This window comes from Palaemon carinicauda, chromosome 23 (assembly GCF_036898095.1).
Source record: "Palaemon carinicauda isolate YSFRI2023 chromosome 23, ASM3689809v2, whole genome shotgun sequence".
Lineage (NCBI taxonomy): Eukaryota > Metazoa > Arthropoda > Malacostraca > Decapoda > Palaemonidae > Palaemon > Palaemon carinicauda.
Window position 1 is genome coordinate 110,816,265 of NC_090747.1, and position 18,618 is coordinate 110,834,882.

The window sequence follows — 18,618 nt, forward strand, 5'->3', positions numbered from 1 at the left end:
TTATTTTTATTAATAAAATAAATTTTTGAATATACTTACCCGGTGATTATATATTAAAGGACCCTCCCTTCCTCCCCAATAGAGACCCAGTGGACCGAGGAGAAAATTGGTTCTGTGTTTACATTGAGTACTGAGTACCTGCTCGACAGATGGCGCTGTTGATGTACACCCCCTACCTGCATAGCGATCGCTGGCGTATTTTGAACGTAGAGTTTTTCTGTCGGGCAGCAGAGCTGCAGCTTATATAATCACCGGGTAAGTATATTCAAAAATTTATTTTATTAATAAAAATAACATATTTTGACGTTGTTACTGGTTTTAGAATGATTTATTGTTAATTTTTTCCCATTTATTTATTTCCCTATATCCTTTCCTCTCTGGGCTATTTTTCCCTATTGGAGCCCTTTGGCTTATAGCATCTTGCTTTTCCAATTAGGGTTGTAGCTTGGCTAGTAATAATAATAATAATAATAATAATAATAATATTCATTTTGATCCTGAGTCGATACTTATGATGGATCATTTGGCCATAGTCACTGTGCTCACTGAGCCAGATCTGATCTCAGTACCCTCAGTTCCTGATTATTCTATTATGCATAGATCTCCCTCACCTTCCATGAGTGTTTTTGTGTTTTGAGTGGTTAACCTCATATGGCTGGTTATCCACAGAATGACTTTTCGCTTGTGGAAGTTTCTCCAAATAGAGTACCAAAAGTCTCCCTGCATTCCTGTTTCCAGAACCTTGGAGATAAGCCTGCCATTTCCCCTCATATAGAGGCAGCCTTGTTGAATGAATCTTTCAGTTCAGGGTGCTAAGCTTCGGCCTCTCAACAACCCATCATGTTTTTACCAGAATCCTTTCCATTTTCTCAGCCTGGGCTCATGGGTATCAGGCTTTTGAGGTACCTAGATGACTGGCTTCTCCTGCCAGTTTCAGCTCTACTGATAAGGCACAGGGATCTCCTCCTAGACTTTTGAAAGGAGTTAGGGATCCTAACTGAACCTAGAGAAGTCCAGCCTCGTCCCTCGATAATCCATCAGGTACTTGGTCATGGACATATTCACTTCAAGGCAGAGCTTTTATATCTGTCGACAGGATCCTGAGATTCAGGAAGATGGCAGAAACCTTTCTGTAAGGGAAATCACTTCCTGCCCATTCATCAGGTTTTGCCTCTTCATGCCACATTCAACAAAATCTTGTAAGTATTCTTGGAATTGCCAATATCACCATGGCAGTTATTCTATAGTATCCAGGGGCTTTCCATCTCCTGAGTTTTTAATGATGGCTTCGACTTCAAACACTGAATTCATTCATGGTTACATCAAGGTCTTCCTCAACTTCAGGTATATCAATCAAATTATTCCCTTCTTATCACCTATTCATGACCTGAACAAATTTTCCATTCAACGTTACATTTCTTCATCTTTTTTTATTGTAACAGATCCATCTCTCCTTTTGATGGGTATAGGCCACTTCTTTACCAGTAGAGATTTAATTAAGGATTCTATGAGCAATTCTTACTCCAAAAATCCTCTGTGAATTTAAAGCATTGCCAACCTTATCTTCTTTCCTGTCTAAATATTTCTTTTGAATTCGCTATCAATACTGGAATACTTAGCATGCTCTACCTTGTAATTTTCATTACTTCCTCAAAAACTTTCAACAACAATTTATCTTCATCTTATAACTGCATGTCCCAAAAATTATACCACTAACTGACTTGATATATGTTCTTAATATCGAATCATTCTTCGTTAATTGTCTGCTCTTCGTCTCTTAAGAGTCTAAGACTGCAAATCGATTCCTACATTCAATTGCAAAGGTTTCTTTGTGGTCATCTTCTTGAAGCTTAATTGTATTGAACCTAGGTATTCTATTTCATTTCTATTGAGTGCTTTCAGTTTTAATTTCAGTGTGGCAATGAGGACTTAGGGATCGCTACCAATATCGCTACCTCTATAGCTTCGTACATTTCTCAGTCCTCCTCCTCTCTCTATTAATGGCTGTGATCTATTTGATTTTTGTAATTGTCACATGGTGAAGTCCATATACATTTGTGGATTTCCTTGTCCTGGAAAAGAGTACCTCCAATAACAAGGTTGTTTGTTGAACAAAAACCTTAAAAAAGTGCTCTATTTTCATTTGTAACTTTGTAAAGCCCTTCAACACCCATCACATTCTCTATACCTTGATTATTTCTTCCAACTTTAGCAGTGAGGTCCCCAATCACAATATTCATATCTCTCTGTGATCTCATCTGTTTCACTGCAGTTCTTCATAGTATTCATCTTTCCGTTCTTCTTCATCATCATCATCATCTCTTCCTACGCCCATTGACACAAAGGGCCTCGGTTAGATTTCGCCAGTCATCTCTATCTTGAGCTTTTAAGTCAATATTTCTCCATTCATCATCTCCCACTTCATGTTTCATAGTCCTCAGCCATGTAGTTCTGGGTCTTCAAACTCTTCTAGTACCTTGTGGAGCCCAGCTAAAAGTTTGGTGAACTAACCTCTCTTGGGAGTGCGAAGAGCATGCCCAAACCATCTCCATCATCCCCTCACCATGATCTCGTCCACATATGGCACTATAGTAATCTTTATCATAGTTTCTTTTCTAATCCTGTCCTGCAATTTAACTCCAATTATTCTTATGAAGGCCTTGTTCTCAAATCTGCAAAATCTGTTTGATATTGTTAACTTGTCATACCATGACTCGGGTCCATACAGTAACACCAATCTCACTAAACTGATATATAGCCTGGTTTTTTATGTAATTTCAGGCAATTTAATTTCCAAATTTTCTTAACCTAGCCATTGCCTGATTATCTTTTTTCAATCTTTAATTAAACTCAAATTCTATAGATCCTGAATTAGGTCATAGTTCCTAAATATTTACATGATTCTACCTCATTAATCCTTTCTCCTTTCAAGGGTATTTCATCTTCTATTGCATATCATGTTCTCATCATCTGTCTGTCTTCTATTTATCTTTGAGCCCAACCTCTTGTGATATTTCATGCATTTTGGTAAGCAAGCCTTGTAAGTCTTGTCATGTTCTGCTAATAAGGACAGCGTTATCAGCATATTCTAGGTCAGCTAATTTTCTGTTACCAATCCAGTTCAATCCTTTTCCACCATCCCCAACTGTTTTATGCATTACAAAATCCATGAGGAGGATAACCAAGACATTCCTTTGGAGTAATCCACTGTTCACTCAAAATTCATTTGATAGGACTCCACTAACATTAACTTTGCACTTGCTATGCTCATGAACAGACTTAATCAAATTTACATATTTAAGAGGAACTCCATAACAACTTAAGACTGCACATAATGGGCCGATGCACACTATCAAAGGCTTTTTCATAGTCCGCAAATGCCATCAAAAGTGGATTTATAATTCCTGGTTGTTGTTCTCAAAAGTTTTCATCAAGCTTTCTGTCTGTTTCTTTAGAATGAGCATACTATATATTTACATGACAACTGATGTAAGTGTGAAGTTGCCGTAATTATTGTAATCGGTCAGATCTTTTTTGGGGCATTTTCACCAACACTCCTAGCTCTCATTCATCAGGTTTTTCCTCTTACGCCTTATTCTACAAAATAATCTTGTAAGCATTTTTGGAGTCGCTTCATTTTTGGCCAGTATCATTTCAGCAATTATTCCATAGTATCCAGGGCTTTCCATCTCCTGTTGCTTAAGTTGTGAATTTATTCCCGGAGGGGTGGGGTGTGTGATAAAAAGCGTAGATTAATGTGGATCATGAAATATATAGGTGAATAAAATTCCTGTAAGAAAAGATGTACCATAGTCTTTAACTTACTACCTCTGCCAACGAAGTTGGGAGTAGGTTATGTTTCCACCGTTGTTTGTCTCTTTGTTTGTTTGTGTGTGAATAACTTCCTGGCCACAATTGTATTCGTAGAATAGTGAAGCTTTCAGGGATTAATCATTATGTTGAGACGTGGAAGCTATTCAATTTTGAAAGTTCTAGGTCAAGGTCGTGAAATAAGCTGCCGTGGTGGAGGTCTCCACTCAACTGAGTGCCCATCTAGTTGCGCAGTATGTCTTTTACACTAATTGGTTTTATATTAGTTTGATGAGCAATGCTGAAACTTTTATTGATAAGCATGTTTTGATTTCTCATTTTTTACCTGGGTATAGAATGATACATATATTTATGTATATATTTATGTGGCGTGGGTGGTGCGGCGATGGGGGTGTGTCTAGGGCCTTTGTATCGGCCCATCCCTTTGACGAAGGAATTAACTAAATGGAAGACAACCTGTGAATAGTGGATTTCACGCGCCTTTGCTTTATACACGACACCCTAAAGGTGCTCGCGCGAGGGTTGTAACCTCAGCATTCCATGCTTTTATCTTTCTCTGGTATAATTTGAAGGTTTTATCAGAAAAGATATACAAGAAGGACTTTTCACCGGGCGCCACAGGTCTCTCCCCAGAAATAGATTTTTCCTTCGTCAAAATCCCTTTTATTTGGATCAGGCTTTCTGGGAAATTTGTAGGCTTTTAAAGAAGCTGAATGCTTTAAACCCAATATTCAGAGCGAAAGCAATCAAGCACTCACCAACCTTGAATATGTAGTTGTATGGTAAGCCAAGTAAAATAATTATCTATTTTAGGATTGAAAGAAATTTTAACCAAGTTTCTAGTTAGATTGACTTATAATTTATTTTCAATTTCAGTTTTGAGTGATGGACGTAACAGCAGATGTTGGCAAGAAATTTTTTTGTAATTCTGTGATAATGAGAGGTAATTCTATGGGTGCTTTAAAAACAAACCAGTTGTGCATTCAACCCCATTTGTGTCCTGTGGATGCTGTGTAGGATGCACTGCTGTGATGTTGATAATCGGGACACTTTGCTTCCTAAATACATATCAATGAAAGGGCAGATATGGATCTGAAGAGTTTGAACCAGTGTTCATGGATCTGTACTGGTCTCAAATGATACGAAAATCAGAGCAAGTATATTGATTTGCAAAGTCAGGTAATGTTTGATTGCCAACTAGAAAGAAACAGAAATATACTTCTGATGTGGATGCTCTGATTGGATGATGTGGATGCTCTGATTGGAAATAGCAATCTTGCTATTTGACAAGAGTTTTTCAGGGACTTAAGAAAAAGGTAAGAAGAGGACATTTTGGTTATAAAGAATTATTTCTTTTAGTTTATGGTTACATTTGTTATAGGAAATTTTAAGATTGTTGTTGTGAAAGGTAAAGAATCTAGCAGAGGCAGCATTTTAGTAAATTTAGTTTAGTGTGGGATCCAGGCAATGTTCTCATTTGAAAGATTACACAGTAGTCTGCCTTTGTCTCGAGATTACTGTATTTTTTCTATATTTTTTGAAGTTATTTCAATGAGAGGATAAAATTTCTAATAACTTTATTTTTTATTTGTTTTCAGGTTACATGATATATTAAGCCTGTGTTGATTTAGAACTAGTCTGTGTAGTCGGTGTCAATGACGTTCGATGTCAGGATGCCAGAAAACCTCAAATCAATTAATCAATCTAGTCTATGTAGACTGTGTGAGGTTTTGAACGAGTTGGTTTTTTTACCCAGTCTTTAAGTAGAGATAACTTGGAGAACAGTGTTTTTAGCTCAATTAACTGTTTTGATTAAGAATCTTATGAAGTTTTAAAAATTTTATTAAGGGAGATTGGTATATAAAACAGTCAGAGAAAAAAAATTTTAATTCTGTAATGTGAAGATGCAATTGTTTGTTAACTTACCAAGTCACCATTGTTTGATTACAACTTACTAAGTCACCATTTTTTTATTACTTGGTCATGTATCCTGTATATATTCGCTAGGCTTCATGTAATGACTGTAAATCCACAGGACGAAGCTACTCCATAAATTTCCCTCTTTTCCAGAAAAATGAATAAAGTTGTTGTGGGCCCGAAGAGGAAGAACCAATTTAGTAAGCTCGGCCTGGAGTAGAGTGTCTCCTCTCAGTATCTGACATCATTAGTAGTTTCAAAGAAGGTATAATGAAAATGTGTTGGAAGAATTGAGTTTATTAGATTGACATTACATGCATGATTGAACCTAGGGAGGAATCTTTAGGTAAGGTTAGCGGGTGTTAAGTCAAAGGCAAGAACAAGACATAAGATTGAAAGGTGTTAGTCTTTCTTTGTCCTAGGCATGCTATACTATATGTCCATTAGGGGATTTTGAAAGCTATTTCTGCTAGCAAGATAAAACTGAAATGTGTGTTGAAAAAAATTCAAGTGCTTTTTGTTTATGATAGGATTTTAGGACAGAATAGTATTGAATTGGGCTTTTAAACTTGCTTTATACTTATTACACCTTTCTTAAAAAAAATTAGGGTTTCTTTTGAAACTATTGGTATTGTAAATATGATACTGTGACATAATTGTCTGTTGGCTGACATATTTGATAATATATTTGGGTGATTAAGTGATTTATTTTCATTTCATTTGTAAGGGATATATCTAACATCAAATGTAAACAGCCTAAAATATTAGAATTTTATAGTGTAATGTGAAAATGTGAAGCTGTAGTGACTTTTAAAGCTACTTTTAAATTTTACGTCTTTTTGCAGATTTGTGTTCCTTGGAAGCTCTATAAATTACACAACTGGGAATGTTGATCCACTTTATACAAATGATACTTTGACTATGGCTGTGTTGACTATCTGGATATTTCATTAAGTTGTAGAAGAAACTGAATGTGAAGCTGTGGTCCTGAAGAGATGAAGTCTGTTCCTCTGGGTCTAATACCAATTCTGACATCATCAAGTGACCTCACAAAAGGGTAATTATAAAAAAAATTCTTTCCAAGACCAGTGATTATTAGATTGTGGTTACATAAGACAAGAAAGATTAGAAGGAAACTAAAAAAGGTTTGGTTGGAAGAAAGCTTTGTATGTTAGATGATAGCCAAGTATCACATACAGTTGAAAGATAGTCTTATCTTAGTCTTAAACTAAGTGTCTTTTTATATTTTATTGATAGTAAGTTCAGTGAGGAGTATTGAAATTTCTGTAGAAAAAAAATTCCAGTTGAATTTCCTTCTGGAACTTGGCATTTCTATTGGAATTCCCCCAAAATCTTCAAGCTGTGCACAAGTTATAGCTATGATAGTATTTGTCATCTATCTCAGATATATTTTAAAACAGGCATTTTAGGGTCACAAGAAACCTATTAAAGAGATATCTATTCACTGTGATTTTGTGATTAATTGCATAGTTAGGGATTCTTTTTTTAATTTATATAGCCTTTTTATTCAATTTCTCTTAAGGTTAAAGTTAGGGTAGTTTTTAGTTGCACTGGTACTAGTTTTATTGCCTAATAAGAGTTAAGACATTTTACCCCATAGCAGCCTTCTGAAATAGCTTTTTTCTTACATGAATATCAACCTTTGCCCTTTTATACAAGAAATGGTTAATCATGCTAGTTTGAATGGCTGTAGAAACATAGCAAGGTAGTTAGTTAACAACCAGCGAGAATTGTCCCATCCACTAGCATAACATAGTTAAGCCACTTTTGTTTTGGGCTGCCAATGCATAGGGTGAACTACTGCTGTGCTGGGACTTTCCATTCATAATTTTCTCCTACGCCTATTGACGCAAAGGACCTCTGTTAGATTTTGCCTGTCGTCTCTATCTTGATCTTTAATTCAATACTTCTCCATTCATTGTCTCCTATTTCATGCTTCATATTCATCAGCCATGTGGGCCTGGGTCTTCCTCTTATAGTGCCCATGCTTCATAGTCCTCAGCCATGTGGGGCTTGGGTCTTCCAACTCTTATAGTGCCTTGTGGAGCCCCAACTGAACGTTTGGTAAACTAATCTCTCTTGGAGAGTGCGAAGAGCATGCCCAAACCATCCTCCATCTACCCCTCCTCATTATCTCATCAACATGTGGTACTTGAGTAATCTCTTATAATTTCATTTATAATCCTGTCCTGCCATTTAAATCCCAATATCCTTCTGATTGCTTTGTTCTCAAATCTGATGAATCTGTTGGGGATTATTTCATTGTCATATCATGACTTGTCATACCATGAATCATGTCCATATAGTAACACTTGTCTCACTAAATTGATATATATACTCATTGATATTTATATGTAATATCAGATGATATGATTTCCAAATTTTACTTAACCTAGCCTTTGTCTGGTTTGATTTTTTCAATCTTTCATTAAAATATAATTTTAAAGACTATTGGAGATCATAGTTCCTAAATACTTGAATGATTCCACCTCATTAATCTTTTCTCTTCCAATATTTCCATCTTCCATTGCATTTTCTATCTCATCATCTGTCTTCTATTTATCTTGAGCCCAACCTCTTAGTTATATTTCATACATTGTGGTAAGCAAGTATTGCAAATCCTGTGGTGTTGTGCTAATAAGGACAGTATCATCAGCATACTCTAGGTCTGCTATTTTCTTATTACCAATCCAGTCCAATCCTTCTTCACTATTTCCAACTGTTCTACACATTACAAAAACCCATGAGTATACAGTAAACGACATAAGTGACAACACATTCCTCTGGAATTCTTGGACAACACCTTCCCCTGGAATACTCTGCTGTTCACTGGAAATTTATTTGTAGAACTCCAGTATCAGTAACATTGCGTTTCTGGAAATTTATTTGTAGAACTCCAGTATCAGTAACATTGCGTTTGCTATGTTCATGAATAGACTTAATCAAATTTACATATTTAAGAGGAATTCCATGGTAAAGAAGGATTCTCCACAAAATTGACCATTGCACATTATCAAAGGCTTTTCATAGTCCACAAATGCCATCAAAAGTGGATTTCTATATTCCACTTCTACCTTTTCTAAATCCTGCCTATTCATCTCTCAGCTTTGCATTAATCTTTCTCTCGAGTGTCCTTTAGAATAAGCATATTTTTTGGGCTCGAGCCATGTCCGTCTTGATGGAAGTTCCCTTCGGCTGCTTCCTACTGTATAATATTTCTACGAGTGATATTACAAGAGAATTACCGTCTGGTATCACGGGGTTCCAACCCTGGAACGACTATCCGTAGATACCGTGTATAATCAGGGACGTATCCTAAGATAACCATAGATATTGGCTATCCCACCCAAAAATAGATTTTTCCTCCGTCAAAATCTCTTATATTTTCATGATAACTGACGTAAGTGTTATGCCTCTGTAATTATTGCAATCAGTCGGGTCTCTTTTCTTTGCCATTTCACCTACACTAACTCCCATTCATCAGGTTTTGCCTCTTCATGCCACAATCTACATAATAATATCGTAAGTTTCCGGGGGGGGGGGGGGGGGGGGGGGGGGGGGGGGGGGGGGGGGGGGGGTCTTCATTTTCAGGCCAGTATCATCTCTGCAGTTATTCCATTGTAACGAGAGCCTTTCCATCTCCTGAGTTTTTTTAATTATAGCTTTGACTTCAAACACACTGAATTCATTCATGACGCACATCAAGGTGTTCATGAGCAGGTATATCAATCGAATTATTCCTTTTGTATTTCCTATTCATATCCTCACTAAAGTGTTTCCATTCAATGTTATCCTTCTTCAGCTTCTGTCGTTTTAACAGATCCATCTCTTTGTGATGGATATATGTTTCTTTTTTGCCCCCGTGGAGATTTCATTAATAATTGTGATGGATATAGGCTTCTTTTTTTGCCCCCGTGGAGATTTCATTAATAATTGTATGAGTGATTCTTACACCCTAGGCACTCCCTGATTTAATGGCTTGTCAGCCTCATCTGCTTTCCTGTATTTCTGTTGTCAATCCTTGATTAGTGGTGTTGAATTTTTCCTCTAATTACTTTGTTCAGTTGTGTTTAATGCCCCATGAAAAAGCCTTTTTATTCGAAGTGTTCTGATAAGGAAAAACACCTTGTATCATGGGGTTCATATTGACTTTGGTCAACCCCCCTTAAAGTTATGAAAGCAATTGCTCTGGGAATATTTGACAATGTGGGTTATCCCCTTCTGAATTGTGATTTCAGCAAATGTGTACTGTGATAAATGGGATTATGGTAAAACCAATGTAGATTTTGTATTTTTTCTTTCCTAAAAACCCACCAGTCTCATACAGAGTTCTCTCTTTCCAGCCTCACTAATCTCACAACTTCATTTCAAGACTTTACCAAAAGTTCTTCTATGTGGTGTATGTGCTGCTAGACTACCTTATCTTCAGCTTGAAAAACTGTTCATGTTTGTGGGTCACATCTGGATTGTTAGCTTCAACACATCTCCAGTATCTTCGAACTTGACTGGACAAATAGTCATTTGTATGGCAGTCAGTTCCTACGTATCATGTTTGCTGCTCTACTTTCAAGAGTTATTCAAATCCTAGCTTGTTTTGTCCCAGGGAATTGAGGTAAGACTAAAAAATTGATTTGTATAAATGTAGAATTTTGTTTTTAAAAAATTACTTATCTGAATTTGTTGATAGATTTGTGTGTGGAATGTATGGTAGAGAATTTTTATGGTTTTTAAATGCTTTTTTGTTCATATTAGTCTACTTGATGTTACCTGACTGCTTAAGCCCTGGTACTAGAATATCCTACCTTTCTAACTGACTGAGTGGTTGATGATTGATTACTCCATTCTTCTTTGATATCCAAGCCTTGACATGTGCCTGTATTTTTTGCTATAGCCACTCTTAATTACTGTCCTATTATTATTATTCGATTCTCTGTTTTAGAACTAGACGAAGATTTCAAGACTTGGATTGACTTATATTAGATTAAATAATCCTAATTGAGCTAAGTTTTGTAACTATTTGAATTGATCAATAGTACTTAGGTTTTACATAGCGATAATGCTGGTTTTAGACCCTAATATAGGAAGAAAGATAATTTTGTAGAATCTGTTTTAGGTTATCCTTTCTTTTCTACAAATGGCAGTAAATATATGACTTGCAGAATCTTACTCATATGTTAAGAGATCATCCAAAAAATGTCTCGTTATTAGAACTTTAAAATATTTTGAGTAAAAATTTGTATTGGTAATTTTTGTATTGACACGCCATTATAAGTCTGTCAAGACGCAATTATATTTTGACTAAAATTTGGGATGCACTTTTTCTTTGAATATTGGTAGGGTTCTTGTAAATTTCATTTTCTTGGAAGATTGATTCCATGTTTCACTCTTGAAATGGTATGAAAATCTTTTTTTGCCAACATTAATTTTCATCACTGTGTTGGTCTCAACAAAATTGATATCTGGTCATTTTTCAAACAGACCTGATTGATCTTTCCCGTTGTAGAGTTAGTTTCATCAACTTCATTTCAGTGCAGAACATCAAAACCTTGATATAATTCATCTTTCCAATGGGAATTTATCTAGTCTGTTATCTAAAAGACCTGTTTTGACATACTGATAAAGACATCTATGATATAAAAAATGCTTTCACTAACATTGCTCAGGTACAAATGGTCTAAATCTACAAGTGTTGTGTTATCAGAGGAAAGTAAAATCTATAATTCAGGTTCTAGTTTTCATATTTGACTTCTTGAATCTGTAAGACAAAAACTGTGTGTTCCCATGTTAAAGATTGTCAACCAACTTGATTTGATAAGAGGGCTGGTTCTCACAAATATAACAGGTGGATTTTACGGGGGAACTCAGCATATTTACATAACCCTAGGTCAGTGGGACATATAGATGTTACCTCAGAACCCTTTTCTTTTCCTTCATTTCTAGACATTTCTGTGGAAGATGATAAAAGTTCAGACAGGAGAAAGAGATTAGGAGTAAGATCTCAAACAAGGTTGATCCATGATCTCACTGTCAGAAGTTTTGTATGCTTGTGTTAATTGAAGTTGCCAAGAGATTAGGATAGCAAGAGAGATTGGTTTGTGTATAAATGATCTGGATAGGTTTACAAAAAAGCCAATTCTTTTGATCATACTTATTGTCTCCAAAATTGTAGTTGAAGTATTTGAAAAAGGATTTTATAGATTATGTTAGCTGATGCTGACTGGTCAGGTTTGGCTACAATCTTTATAGTTCTCTAAACTTTCTTAATTAAATTATTCCCTCCCTCCCTTCCATTTCTCTTTTTGAAATCTCCTTTTTGGTGGAATTCAACTATTCCAAAACATTCTTCTTTTCATTGTCGTATATAAGGGCAATCCTGATAGTATGCAGATGTGAATGAAATAGAATTTATGGAACTGGTGTGAATTGAAAATCTTAGTCTAATAATCATTTGGTCATTTGTAACAGATATTGTAAGGAAGAGTGGGCTAGAAATGACATACTGCTTTTTGAGAGGAAAGATCTTTTGAAGATTTGGCAATGGTTTGGATTGTTTTACTTAATTTAAAGATTACTTGACTAATTTTTTACTAATTATTTTGTATTGGGTACATCAAAATTGCCAGTTGACCTTTGTTCTGACACTTGGTTAAACCTTTTCGCTTTTTATAGGGAGTATACTTTCAGCGAAGCTGGAAACTAGTCATAAAACTTTTAGCAAGGTATAACTACCCACCGCTAGGTAGCAGTGGTTTGGGTTAGTATTGCCTACTCCACTCTCACACACACCTTTGCCATACAGGCACTTTTTGCATTTGGCTAGGTGATGTGCAGACAGTATCTTTCTCTACTGTTAACAAATTGGCATTTATTTTTGCTTTCTCCTTTCAGATGTGCTTGGTTTTTTGTGCATCTTGTCATGCACAATTGTCCTGGTCATGAAGGTCGCCAATGCGGCACCTTCGTGTCCGCCCTTGACAGCAATCCCCATTCCCTTTGTCTTGCTTGCAGAAATCACTTGTAAGCAGGACTTGCCTTGTAAATGAGTGTTGGGAGTGGTCATCCTCCCAGTGGCTGAGATTTGGAAGGTGGCAGAGGAAAGTGTTAGAGATTCTTCTCCTTCAGGGTCTTACTCAAGGGTGAGAAAACCCCAACTTCCTCTTCTGTTGGCTCGAGCCCTTGAGCCCTCCATGGTGAGTGATCGCTGGCTTTCCTCTGGAGGGCAGTCGGGTAAGAGCGATCGTTGTTTGACCCTGAATAACCTTGGGCTTCCCATAGTGAAGCGGTGCCACCCTCTGCCAAAGGGGAATTTCTGTCTGTTGACGATGTTCATCAACTCTGGTCTCCTTAGGGATTTTGGATCCCCCTTCAAAGGAATGGCTGTTGGAGATGATTCAGGTGCATGCCTGATTCTAGTGCCCTTATCTATGTAACCACTTCTGCACCCTGCTCACTCACCCTTTGTTCATGTCTCTTGAGCATATGAGCAAGAGCAAGTCTAAACTAGTATGCCTCGGAGTTTCCTGTCGGGAAAGGCCTTGAAATGCAGCTAACCCTGAGTTTGAGTTGGTCATTCTCGTCAGCTAGCAGATTACGACGCATTCCTAAAGCTTGAGTATGCTCAACAAGCTTTAGAGGGTCTGCTTAGTACTACAACACACACACATGCTTCTTCAGAGGTGAGAGCACTTCTATCATTTGCAAATGAGACTTTCCTCTCCTGAGTAGTTGTACCATAAGGTTTCTGTTAAAGTGCTAGACTCGTTCCATGCCTCTTTCTAGCCCTTCAGAGTATGACAATAAGGTGGTTCGGTGATTGTGTTCAGCCTTTTTTGTCCCTCGTCGTCGTGTCTGTAGGACACGACAACAGAACTTGCCTAGCTAGGGACCTTTATGCCCTGCAGTTGTGGTTTCTTTCCTCTTGAGGAAAAGTTGCTTTTCCTTCCGTGTGTGGACAAAGGATCTCTCTTGCGATTCCCTAATGCTGGAGCGCTTAATACTGCTGGTCAAGCTTCTTCGGGAACATTGGTGAGTGTTTCATGCCTTTCCACATGTAGCTTTGTCTTGTGGGCAATTTCCTCTCACATTTTCACATCCTGGTTGATGTAGCGGACCAACGGTTAGTCAACACGGATTCGTACTCCTCGACACCTCTCCAACCCACCCCCTCCTACCTCGTTCTCCAAATCAGCCCCACCTCCTCACGTCCTTGTTATGTGGGTAGGGGACCTACGCTATTGACGTGAATGTGGGTAAAGCTTAGGTTGAGGAAAGGTGCCTACTACCCCTCAATCAGTGTGCCGAGTGATGTTCTTTTGAGGTTTGGCAAGAGGTACAGCTAAGGGCCAAATCCTTAATAACCTTAGCAATGATATGCCAAATGAATTTCAGTAGATGTGCAGTAGGCATAAGGGATGTGAGAAGGCCATGAATGAAAATCAAATGCTGTCGACACATGGGAGCAGGTGTCGACGGCCTAGGGCCCAGTGTAGTAACAAAGTTCAATCTCCTCTAAAGGTTTTAATGTTTTGAGGTTGCTCGTGAATGGCCGAGACAAGGGACATTGCCCAAGCAGTGAAGACAATGGATCCAGAGACTGAGCAATTTATACATATGATCAGTATTTAAGCCCAGAGAGGCCCAGACAGTGGCTGCTGATGACTTGTTTCGCAACAAGTCTCATAGAACTTACATGCAAGCCCTTCGATTCTCTGTTTCGGCAGTACGTGCGTGCTCTGCTTGGGCAGCTTACATCATGGTCAAAGTTATGCTACCGCTACTAACACCTGTTCGCTGCGCACCATGGATTAGCTACTGCAGTAGCTAGTCTGCGTACACCTGTTCGCTCCAGTAAAGCAGTTCGCAATAATGGTCCTGTGCAAGCAGCTTGTTTGCAATAGCTCTCCTGCGCATTTACACCATTTGGTTATGCACACTTGTTCCCCCCGTCGGTAACAATAGTTCATTAATATGACAGAATGATTGGTTATATTTGGCCAACTCGGATCATCCCTTTCAAGCTCCTAAGAACGATCACTCCTGCAGTGTTCTGAGGGTGTTCGTTAGTTTATTAATGATACACCACGGTGCCACGATTTGGTGAAGGCAGTTACATCAAGTGGTTTCCGGCGCCTGGCCAATCACCACCAGTTGGTTAGAGGTACTTCAAATACCTCTCGAAGGATCAGACTATGCAGGAAACTTCACATGTCTGATCCGAGACTAAAGAGCTCTGTTTCCAGACAGGCTCCTTTGGCATCTGTACCTTTTCCTCTTCAACGGTTGTCTAGATACCAGAAATATAAAGACCCCAAAAATTGTGAACATCGGGCGACACCATGAGTGGGAGAGACTGGAAAATAATTCTAGTTATTCCTCATCAAAAGTGTAGACAAAAAACACAATAAACCCAACCCCCTGGGGTCAGGCCAGACTCCAGAGTTGAGATGCCTAAATGGACGATTATCGGTCAACATTAACTGAAATAAGCCGAACCATTTGCCCCACCTTTGTTTAAAGCGCAGCCCCCCCCCCCCCCCCCCCCCCCCCCCCCCCCCCGTCCCCCCAGGGCTTCTAACTACGAGGAGGAGTTCATCCTCGCTTCTCTTGATGGTTTTGGATCCTGCCCAGAAGAAAGGTATTCCTAATACAGTTTCAACCTTGGAAAGACTGGAGGAAATGGTGTTTCCTCTACGTACTAGAGAGACAACAGGTTTGGCCGATGATAACTGCGACCCACCCGGGTGTCCTATAGGTGCGAGCTTGTGGGACGGACAATCTGCTAGGGATCCTTTTCCTCCTGTCTGTCCATTGGGGTGGGTGGATACCTGCATAGGCAAACGGAGTACCTTAGGTGTTCAGGCTCCGAGCAGGATAACACCGACATCACGTTTACTCTCTCCCTCGTTCCTTTGATTTGTTCAACGTTATTTGACTATTCTCGTAGGCAAGGTTATATACCTAGCAAGCTACCCATTTTCTGGAAAGCAAATGACAAAAGTTTTTTCCTTTTATAATATGTTTGTGGTAGCACTGTTTAAAGTTTATAAAATTAAGCCAAAAGAAAATTTGAGTTGTAGTTATCTAGAAAAATTTTGTACCCAATAACAATTCAACATTACTTGTTCTATCTTTCAGGCACTGTGTAATAATATATAATTGGAGAAGATTAAGCTCTCACACTATAAAGAACTGGTATTTCAGGACTATGCTTGAGGGACTGTTGGCTTGGTGTCGTCACGTATTTCAGGACTATGCTTGAGGGACTGTTGGCTTGGTGTCGTCACGTGTTTTGCTACCAAGAATTCAAGTTGCCAGATATGCAAGTAATTTCAATTCTTCCCATGGTTAAAATAATATCTCCTTTCACTCGGCAGGCTTATTTTAAATTTTTTTAATTTTACAAGTGCTTTTCTCAGATGCTAAATTTTAGGGTGTACATATGGACAATAAGATGAAAGAAATCCTGGTGGGTTTAAAATGGAGAGTAATTTTTTGTAATAAAAAATATTTAGTGAAGTTAAAGTTTTATTTGGTTTCCATACATCATTGTGTAGTTGAATAAAATTACATGGTATCCGGTTTCTCAGTTACAGCTATAGCTTGAAATTTTTGTTATAAGAGCTCTCTAGCTCTGTAGAGATTGACCAGCACCATTATTGCTAACATTATTCAATACAACTTGTACATGAACAAGATATATTTGACCTCTCACTTGCTAAGGTATCTTGGACTAAATGTTCAATAAAAAAAATTTCTCATTTTTATGACAATAACTGCTTAAATTTTGCATTGTTAACTGCTTAAATTTTGCATTGTTAAAATAGCCATTTTACATGTAGACAATAAAAGGGGGAGAATTCCATAATTAAAGTGGAGGAAATTGATACTTCAATAGTAGTTCCATTTGACAGGCTTAGATAGATATTCACATTTGGAAACAAATTTAAATTTTACAAGACTAAGGACAACTGGAAAATATTTAAACTTCAGGAAAATTGACATTAAAACCATAAAATCCCTGTATCCAATTTTCCTAGATTAGAGCAATTTCTCACTGTTGAACACTTTGGAACATAAGGTATATTTAGTTTGCTTTAAGGTGTTAAATAAAATTTGGTTAAGTATAAAAAGTCATTCCAATCTGGTTTCTTAAAGATTTTTGCAAGGTCTAAAAAATAGATTCTCTGACATTAACTATGGAAAACTTCAAGGAAAGGGCTTAGTACCCCACTTAATGTTTAACCTAGTTTACAGACATTCAAGTTTTGAACTATTTTTGGGCAAGTAATTATAATCTCTTACTGTGCCCTTTTTCTAGATAAAAAAAAAAATAAAATTCTATCCTTATGAAAAAAACTAAGGATAAAATGTGAAATGCCTTAATATCACTGCCAAGCAAACTGAAAAGATCTGCACACCATTACTTTTTAAGCTTCAACCTCCTCTTGCAATATAAATCATTCATGCTAAAATTGTCAACTTCATTCTTCTAGATTCCCCGGACCGGGGCTTTATGACCATCAGTCTTAGCCCCCCAAAAATTGTTAACTCGCTAAACAAATACCAACGAAATTGGAACAGGCTACATTACACATTAATCTTAAAAGCACGGCGAGAGAAAAATTAAAGTTAATCTTGAGGGGTGAGTGCTTAAATTTGGCTTGAAAGAAAAAATCATGGAACTTCCAAAATCAATTAAAGTACCTGCCAAGGAATGGATTGAGAAAATTACTTGAATAAATCAAGATCCGTAGTGGTGGATAAACAGCATTAAGATGAAATTAGGGCAATAGGAATATTAAATCCCAATAACTTTAGCTACAATGTCCAACATTATATAAACTAAGGTTAAGATCAAATATGAAAACTTGGTATCGATGTACTCAACCAAAAACAAACTACCCTTTACCAGCAGTGAGGGTCTAAAGTTACAAATAATTTATTACAATCACAAAATATGTTGAAAAATCATGAAAATTACACAAAACAGTACTGCAGTCATAAATAATTCCAACATTATTCAAACCCTAATACATTCTGAAAGGAAATTTTTTCAATTACTATATTAATGATGGTGTAAATCAATCTATTTGGTTTTAGTGGAAGTTAAATTCAAATTGTAATCCCATGTCTATACACCAATTTTTGCAATCTTAAACCAATAAGGTATATTAATTGAAGATTTCAAAGCCAGCCATAGGGTTCTGTAATACTGAACATTAGTAGCAGTCATGAAAACATCGAATTTACTAAAGTTCCCCTTCACATAATCTTTGAAAATTAAAATCAATCTTGCTATACTTTGTACTCCTCTAATCCTATATACCTTTCTTCAAGATTCTTTTTGCCATCAGTATATATTCTGAATAATTGCTTACCTTAATGAACTCTTAAAAGCTTCCTCAATGATAAGATTCATAATTATTTTCCCACTTTAATCTACCGACTGCCTATATTTAAGTGTATTCAAACTAACTTTTAAAAAAGCTTCTATTCTTAAAACTTGTTTCAGTAAAACATTTAGTGTAGAGTTCATATTTATCACATCTCTAATCAACTTTCACAAAAGCAGTGTGTTTCCCCATATATGTGATAATATTCAATGACCATTGTAATTCAAACAAAACTTCATCCACAAACTGTCTAGATTGTACTTGAAATCCTAGCCCGGTACTTTTCAAACTTTAGACAATTACTGAAAATATAAAGCTGAAGAGAACTAGAGCTTAAGAGCTTGTTAAGTTGCAAACTTAAAATGTGGTGTTTCAAGCTTAAACTAAGCAGCATAAGTTTTAATGATTATCGTCAAGGGAAAAATCTGAAAAATGACTAAATGGATTTTGGTTATAT

General features: G+C 37.1%; 1 long non-coding RNA gene across 1 annotated transcript in view; it reads left to right on the forward strand.

Annotated features, from left to right (window-relative positions):
• The window catches only part of LOC137617053 (uncharacterized), a 31,286-nt gene extending 15,041 nt beyond the window's left edge, over positions 1-16,245 (forward strand). Inside the window, exons 2-6 of the long non-coding RNA XR_011039564.1 lie at positions 4,708-5,147; positions 5,902-6,013; positions 6,594-6,805; positions 10,113-10,381; positions 15,970-16,245. This is a non-coding gene — a long non-coding RNA (uncharacterized lncRNA). The remainder of the gene's footprint in view (positions 1-4,707; positions 5,148-5,901; positions 6,014-6,593; positions 6,806-10,112; positions 10,382-15,969) is intronic.
• Positions 16,246-18,618: the final 2,373 nt, after the last annotated feature.